The 9,198-nt window shown below is 38.9% G+C and overlaps 1 pseudogene; it reads right to left on the minus strand.

Moving 5' to 3' along the window:
• Positions 1-564: 564 nt before the first annotated feature.
• Positions 565-849, minus strand: LOC123240286 (annotated as a pseudogene).
• Between the last annotated feature and the right edge of the window lie 8,349 nt (positions 850-9,198).

Genomic DNA, 9,198 nt, shown 5'->3' on the forward strand with positions numbered 1-9,198 from the left:
TACTTAAACAACAAGAACTTGAAGGAAAACTCTCTAAGATCATTTTCTTTACCGTAATTTATCCCTCCTGAGAGACAGAGATTGTCCTACGTGTAATAGCTACGTACAAAAAAGTTATAAAATTGTGCTTGGTTTAATAATGATAAAAAAGAACATTCTAATCAAACAATGTATGCAAGGATTTTTTGGTGTTTTGTTGTTGTTGTTAAACAGTGAGAGCAAAATAACTTACTGGAATATAAAGATAAAAGTTGAATGAGCACACCACTAATGGAGAAAAGGGATATTTTCATAGAACCAGTTTGTTTTTTCCCCTCCCCATCAGCATTTGATATTGCTCAAAACATAGCACTGGCCATTTAGTTAAAAAAAATACACATTATGCCTGTGTACATACACCAGCTACTTTCTGTACAATAGAGGAATGGGGGAAGGGAATCAAAGAAGATAGAAAACTCTCCTGCAGTAGTCAGGATGTGGAGGAACCAAATCTTGGTTTTCTAATTTTGAATGTATTGTTTTTCTTGGGAGCACAGTTCTGGAGTAGAGTTTCGGATTCTCTTTTTAGTAAATGCCTCCTGTGTGCTGCTGGAATACATCAATTGGATCTTCATCCTCCATTTCTAACTGTGCAAGTGTATCTGTTTCATTGATTGGCTGCCCATCAAATCGGATCTGATCTGCCTCATTGACAAACCCTCTTGTTCACAATAGGCTTTCATTAGCTTACTAAGTGGTGTGCCTCTTAATCTTAAACTGCAATACTGAACCATCTTGCCCTGCCACCTTCAAATTAATGTGGTCGTTGTTTTCACTCTTGACTCCTTCCTTTGGCTTCTCATTGGCCATGGCAAGTCTGGGGGTCTCCTCAGCTGCTGCTCCACAAAAAAGGCACCAGGATGGTCTGCTTCAAGGGAATGGAGGGGAGGGGAGTGGGAAGCAGCAGCAGCAGGAGGAGGAGAAAAAGGAGGATGAGAAGGAAAATGATGGTGATGGTGATTGTGAGGATGAAGAAGAGAAGAAGGAGGAGGAGACGATAGAGAGGATGAGGAGAAAAAGGAGAAGACAGTGAAGGAGGGGGAAGAAGAGGAGAGCAAAAGCTGTAGTTATAAATACACTTTGTCTTCTACTTTAGAACATGAGTTACCTGAGAGTAGGAATAGTTTCCTTTTTTCCTTTGTGTCTTTAGCATTTAGCACAGTGTCTGGCATGCAGACGGTGCTTAATAAATGTTTGTTGATTGATTAAATCCCAATTTTATCAAAAATAGGAAAGACTATTTATTAATTCATTATTTATTTATTATGGGCCTGGGCTACATTGTTTCAAAAGACAAGTTTTACGATAACTCTTAAATAGATCTCATATTTTGTAAACAGTTTATAGGGAAATCATAGCTCAGATGTAACAGCTGGTTTGCAGGGTGTGTTGGCTCATTACCCTTTTTTCCATCTGGGTTGACTAGGGTACAAGTCAATTAAGTTAAGAGCCAGAGATTTCATTTTCAGAGAATCAGAGTTTGGGCCAGAAATATAATGCCTGAGTTCCACCATTTTAGTGCACTGACTTCTTCATACATAAACTGATCATAAAATGAAATTTATTTAAAAAAATTAGTGTTCCTATTAAAAGCAAAACATATGAGTTTATTAATAATAACAATACTGTATCATATTAAATAATACTGTATCATATTAAATTCCAAAAGTTCTGTACACGCAATATCTCTTTTGAATGACAATAACCCTTTGAGATAAGAGCTAACTATTTAACAGGTGAAGAAACTGAGTACAAGAAATAGGAAATGTCCCAGAAGCATAGATCTAGAGCTTCAAGGAATATCAGATACCATCTAGACCAAATCCTTTATTTTTCAGTCAGGAAAAATGAGGTTCATTTTTATCACTGTTATACCACAGATTGGATAACGCAGGATTTGGCTATATCTACACTGAAGGACCGGAAGGCATGGAATATGATATTCTGGAAAGCAAGGGAACTGGGTCTACAACCAAGAATCAACTACCCAGTAAAACAGACTATATTCTTTCAGGGGAAGTATGGTCATTTAATAAAATAGAAGAATTCCAGCATTCATAAAGAAAATACTGGATATAAACAGAAAATTTGATGTCCAAACACAGAACTCAAGAGAATCACCAAAAGATAATTAAGAAAGGAGAAAAAAAAACAAAAAAACAAAACTTTTTTTAAGAGACCCAATAAGTTCAAATGATTTATATTCCTATAAGAAAAGATGATATTGGTAACTCTTAAAAATTGCTATTATCATAAGGGTAGCTAGAAGAAGTATACTTAGAGGGCACAGTAACAAATTGTATAGGATGAAATGTCAAGATATATATACATATATATGTATAAGTATATACAAAACTAGAGGTAAAAAAAATAACTTTTAAGCCCCTTAGTTATATCACTGTTCTAAGTACTAAGTATCCAAAAATAGGCAAAAGAATCCCTGCCATCAAGAAGCTCACAATATAATAGAAGAGAGTCAAGCAGTTCCTAGTTTGATTGGGATGGAGGGCATAAAGGGCATAAAGTCATGGATAAAGCATAGAGCTTCAAATTTGGAAGACATGAGCTCACTGAACTCAGAGTCAGAAAGACAAGTTTAAATTCTGCTTCCTAAACTTACTAAGTCATATAACACTGGGAAAATCACTTTACCTTTCTGAACCTCAGTTTCCCCATCTATAAATATGAAGAAATTCCTAACACAGATGAAATGAAGCATGTGAAGCACTTTGCAAAACATGAAAACTATATAAAGGGTCAGCTGGGTAACTCAGTGGATTGAGAGTCAGGCCTAGAGACGGGAGGTCCTAGGTTCAAATCTGGCCCCAGACACTTCCCAGCTGTGTGACCCTGGGCAAGTCACTTGACCCCCATTGCCCACTCTTACCACTCTTCCACTTAGGAGCCAATACACATAAGTTAAGGTTTTTTTTTAAAAAATTCTAAACTATTTAAAAATGACAACGAAGGAAATAACATCTGCTAAGCATTGTGCTAAATTATGAGATAGGAAGCTAGGTAGCATAGAGTATAGTGCCAGACATGGTGTCAGGGAGATGGGATCTAATCCAGTCTCAGATATGTTGAATTGGGTCAGATTGGCAATGGTTAGTAATGGAGTCAGAGCAAGGAGGATGCTGCTATTCTAGCAAGGGGGAGGAATAGGAGTGAATAGAATTCTTCCTCCTCCCCTTCTTGAAGCAGTTAGAGCAGAAAGAAATAACAATTAACTGAATCCCCTTTAGATCAAGTAACGGAAGCTGAACAAGCTTGACTAATCCAGGGCTAAATTGGTGGACTGATAGGAAACAATCCCACTGAGATTAGCCACTCCCACTGTTTAAGACTATTCCCTAAACCCTAGGATAGTGAAGGTTTAAGTTGTCTTCAATACAGCAGACTTGCTCTCAGGATAATAGCTGCACCAGTGCTTGCTTGGATGAAGATTTTGCTTAGGTAATGTATATTGATGGTAAGTATAGCCTAGTATAACTTCACACAGGCTCTCAAATTAAAACAGGAAAGGGATTTATTAATTTCAGGGAAACAGGGAGAGGGGAGGTGGATTTTAGGAATGAGGAGGAGGTAAGCTATCTAAAATCTTCAATAAACTTGTTGACTTCATATTCCCCAGAGGGGAAAGCGAATTGAATAACTTCACTTCTATCTCACTCACTAACTAACCTTTCTCCTAATCTAATGTTACTAAATTTAAGATGGTGAAGGTAACCTTGATTGAAGATCTGTTTAAAATAGAGATTAGTTGAGTTCCTGCAAGTGAGGTAATTTTTTCCAGTGCTCACAGCCTGGTATAGTCTCTATCGAGTAAACCAACAGAGTAACACCCTACTCCCTGAGGTCAGAGATGAGCTAACAAAAAAAGGAACCTAACTCTCCTTCCAAGCTCCTTGAACTCCAAAAAGTGTGTCCAAAGTGTACTTGCAAGTTGGGTGTCCTGGCTTTTTATACCCAGATTCCTAACTGCCCCAACTGCCCCCTCTCCTGGAGTTCGGGGCGGGGGGGCACTGTGGAATTCTGTGAGGCAGCTTTAACCACACTTAAGATCATGGATGTTACAGATACTTACTAGCTGTGTGACCCTAGACAAGTCATTTAACCTCATTTGCCTCAGTTACATCATCTATAACATGAGCTGGAAGAGGAAATGGCAAACCACTCCAATAACTTTGTCAAGAAAACCCTATGTAGAGTCATGAAGAGTTAGACACCATTACAAATGACTAAAGAACAACTATGAGGCTGCAAAGACAACAGCAAAGTCAGCCTCTATTCTCAGGGAATTCTCTTTATTATAAGGAATGATAATACCTTTAGGGCTGTGATAGCAAACCTATGGCACACATGCCAGAGAGGGTACACAGAGTACTCTCTGTGGGCACATGTGCTGTTGGCTGACAGAGTTCATTACTAGCAAAGCAGAGGGTCTTGGGCCAAGTTTCTCCCTTCCCCCTCTCCACTCTAACAACATTTTTTCACATCATCCACCCCACTGCCCAGAAGCTCAATGGGAACATACGTGGAGTAAGGTGAGCAGCACACAGGCAGCAGAGCTGGAGGGGAGCAGAGTGCTCTGGCCACTCCCCTTCCCCATGCTACATGTGCTAAGGACATTCCTCACTTCACCTGCCTCTCTGCCCAGCATCACAATGGTAGCACTTCCTCCCTCTTCTGTGTGGAATAGATGGGGGCCACAGGAGGCATGTGGCACTTGGTCTGGGGGGACAGGGGCTGGGGCAGAGCACACAGTCTCTAAAAGGTTCACCATCACTGCTTTAGGGAATCCTGGCAAACTGGAGAGAGCTATCTTGATTTGAAAAGTTGAAAGGGATGAGTGAAGGAAGTTTTAAGGGAATAAATATACTGACATACCCTCCTTAGGATGAATGGCAGTAGTGATTGATTGTGGTTACAGAACTAGACAGGGTGTGGGGACCTGTCTATAAAAGAAGAAGGCCAGAAGATGGCCTAGAAAGGAAGCAAATCATGGTTGGAACTGGATTTGTTTTAGTGGCCATGGAAAAGATTCACCAATGAAAAGGTGGTATGGGGTAGCACTAAACCTACTTGAAAAGGTTAAGTTCTCTAGGACATATCTGCGAGGCAAATGGCTATGAGTAATTCAGGTTGAAATGATGTAATAAGGAGGGAAATGATGCTAGAAAATTATCTAAGGGACAGACTGTGCTAACTTTATATGTTAGACTAAGGAATTTGCATCCTAAAAGGTTATGAATATCTTTGAAGAAGAGTGGCACTGTCAGTCCTTTGCCTTGTGCATTTGGAAGATTATTTGGATAGCTAGACCAGAGTGGCCTGGGTAGGGTAGAGAGTCTAGTTGGGAACCAATTACAGTTTTCCCTTTCACTTGGCATGATTGGAAATCGGAGTCAGGTCCAATGACCTTGGATCTCCCCAAATGCATTGCTTTGAAAAGAATCTAGAGATAAATGTATGATTGATTCTTGTAATCAAACACAAAGTTGAAAACTGACAAGATTTTTCCCCTTGGTCCATCTATTCCTTTCCAGGAAAATGTACTAAAGAAACAAGTCTGAAATCAGACTTCTCTGTCACTTGTACAAAATAAGTTATTACTCTGGGTGAGTAGCTAAGGGACTTTCCTTTTCTCTGATTTTAAGCAGAACTACATCTATAAAAGCCATTAAGCAGTTGCCTGACAGATAGGAATTTATCCTAAAAGCCTACAGACAAGGAGATTCCCCAACCTCCTTCAATGACCTATGCAGCCAAACTGGCTTCATTATGGTTTATAACTGGCTACAATTGCTGCTGGTTTCCTCTCTTTTAGTAATTACTGAGAGTGGAGTACTGCCATTCCCAATCTCCCACATAACTTAATTCCTTCTTTATGAGAGTAGACTGCTAGGGAAATGCCCTCTTCAATGTCACAGCCCTTTCAGAAGTTGGATTCAGTATCTAATAAAACACCCATTCTGTTATGAAGGGGCATTAATGGCACTTTTTTCAACAATGGCATTTCTGCATCAAAATTTAGGAATCAGAGATGTAACTCTTTAGGGGCAGTGTGGTACAATGAAAAGAGATTGGAACTGGAGTCAGAGGACCTGGAAAAAAATAGGACCTGCCTGTGTGGCATAAAATTGAGTTGAACTTAAGCAAGTTACTTCAAAATAGCTTGCATTTATATAGCTCTAAAAGTTTGTTAAGCACACACAGAAAGAAAAAAAATGCATGTATTATTTGATTCCCAACAACCATCTTAGGAAATAGGTATTGTTTTTATTCCCATTTTACAAAGTGAAAGAGAGTTTAGGGGAAGTTAAATGCTTTGGCTAAAATCACACAGTTAATAAATGATTGATGGAGGATTAGAATTCAAATCTTCATGATTTCAGATCTTGATACTATACCAACTAGCTTCTTTCCTTCCTTCATCCTCAGTTTCTCTAAAATGAGAAGATTTGGACTGAATGGACTGAAGTTCTTTCTAATGCTAGATATGTGATCCTTAATCAATTAATCAAGCATAAAAAATTACATCCCATTAAGATGATAAGAGAGATGCTATTTACTGTTTATATGAACTTAGACAGGGCTCTTTGGCTTTCCAAATATCAGATGTCTTTATAGAATGGGGGGGGGGGGGAGGAAGTCCTGACTTCAAATTTGATCTCAGACATTTCCTATGAGACCTAGATAAGTAACTTATCATTGTTTACCTCAGTTTCCTCATCTGGAAAATGAACAGGAGGAGGAAATGGCCAACCATTCCAGCATCTTTGCCAAGAAAAACCCCAATGGGTCATGAAGAGTTGGACACAACTCAAAAATGACTGAACAACAAATACAATGTGCACGGATGTCAAAGAGAAAATGGATTGCAACCCCTATCTCTGAATGTTTACATCTTGCTGAAGGATACAATATTAATTCAGTAAGTAAATGTAAGGTCACTGAATAGAGAAAAATATTAGTAATTAAGAAGATTAGGAAAGACTCCTCATAAGAAAGTGGAATAGGATTTGAACCTTGAAAGAAGCAGGAATACATGCTAAGATGTAGAAGTCCAGAAAGGAATGCTTCCCAGTAACATGGATGGGGCAGGGGGTAGGTTTGAGTTAATATACTGAGCTCTGGGAGTATCAAGCATCCAGTTTGAATGGGACCTAGGATACATAAAGGGCAATGATTGTGATTTCTCTGGATAAAAAAGTAAGAGCTATATTATGAAGGCCTTTTAATATTAAGTCTATATTTCTTTCTTTATTCAATAGAGGCACGGAAGATTCTTGAAGTAGGAATTATCATATTCAAATCAGTACTTTAAGAAGATTATTTTAATAGCTGACCTTCCATTCAGCTGAAGTGGCAGGATGTAGAGAGATCAATTGAGATACCTGATGGGTGATGTCAGGCTGAGGTAGAGTGATGGCCATGTGAGTAGGGAAGAGACAGATTCAAGAGAGGCTCAGGGGAGACCTGGTAACCAAATAGATATTGGGTGGAAAGAAGAAAGAAGATTGGAGAATGACTCTAAAGACATAAACTCAAGTGTCTGGAAAGATGGTGATGCCAACAACAGAAATTATTAAGTTTGGAGAAGGCTTGGTTTGAGAGATGGAGAGAGTTAGCAAATTTAATTTGGCTCTTAATCATTAGGGGACAAAAACAAGAGCTTGAGGTTTGGGGGAGAATTCCATAACAGAAATAAGTTGAAGGATATAGATGTTTGCAATTTAAATAAAACACAATATCATATTCAGAAAATCAAGATAATGGTTTCATGCTATCTCTAGGCATGATTGCAGAAAAGGGTAAGAAACAAATCATAGTAGGTGACATTTGTGAATGAAATGACAAGAAAAAGACAGGGCAATAATCTCGACACCAAAATGGCTCATAGTCATTTTAATTCCTTATTGTTCTCTAAGATCATCCCATTAAAATATGACCCCCCCAAAAAAGAACCCAAAACTCTTAAGATCATGAAATACAACTCAAGATCAAGATCTTTATGAGCTTCTAAAGTGAACAATAGGAGAACAGGAGTCAAAAGGGAGATTTTCTTCTTTAAATAACTTTTGAATGATGCTCATTAATTCCTTCAGCTCCCAGAAGTAAGAGTAAAAGTGATGAGAGACTGAAATATTTCTAAAAGTTATGCCAAGTTCCCAGTGCCCACCAGTTTGCTTTTAACTATGTTTCCCTGGCCACAGTCCAGCCAAACTTCCCAAACTCAACTTTCTCTCATCAGATGGATTGGTCTTAAGTTACCCAGAAGCACAGCTCAAATTCTACCCCTATTCTCCTCCAAGTGTCATGAAAAAATTATGACTTCCCCAAGCCAAGCAGAGGAAAGTGTTATTTGATCCTGGCAGTGATATCCCTCTCCTTGGCAGGCAACACAATCAGTTAACATTGTTAGCACTTTGGAGCTGTCTCTGACTCTGGTCTTGTTTTGGAGCTGATGAGCCCCCTGGGTGACTTTGGCTTCCAGGACAGCAGTTCTTTTGACAGCCTGCTGTGGGTACAGATGTCTGGACAATAGATAAAGTTCCTAACCCTTGTTTCTCATTTGGTCCCCAGTGGAGCTCCCAGAGAGTTTGGGACAGAAGGCAAGGATGTGCAATGGTTTCTCAGGATGCCATTTGACCTGTTAGCCTCTAATGATTCCACACAGGATCATTGGAATTGTCTCAAAAGTGGCACCAAATTACCCATGAGTTTCAGATCAAACAATGATTCTGTGAGTTTACTGTCAACCGGATAGGTCTGGATTGCCAAGGATCGCAGCACACAAGATGCTCATGCCTCTTGATACTTTTCTTTCATTTAAGATAATTTTATTTTATTAATCATCAATAGATGCAAACACCTCAAAGAAAAGAGAATAAAAAGTAACTCTGTGCAAGGAGAATAATCTACAAGGTCCACAATCATGTAAAGTGGGAAGAATTTAGAGACAGGAGCTCAGTTTAAATCCTGACTCTCTAGCTTACCATTCATGTATCCTTTGGCAGGCCACTAAACCTTCTGAGCCTCAGTTTCCTCTTCCAAAAGAGAGGGAATTTAGAAAAGATAGTCCCTTCAGCTCTAAATCTATAATGCTACATTGCCTTTTTTGCATTTAGCACATTGCCTGGATAAATGTAGGTG

Source organism: Gracilinanus agilis, chromosome 3, assembly GCF_016433145.1.
Source record: "Gracilinanus agilis isolate LMUSP501 chromosome 3, AgileGrace, whole genome shotgun sequence".
Lineage (NCBI taxonomy): Eukaryota > Metazoa > Chordata > Mammalia > Didelphimorphia > Didelphidae > Gracilinanus > Gracilinanus agilis.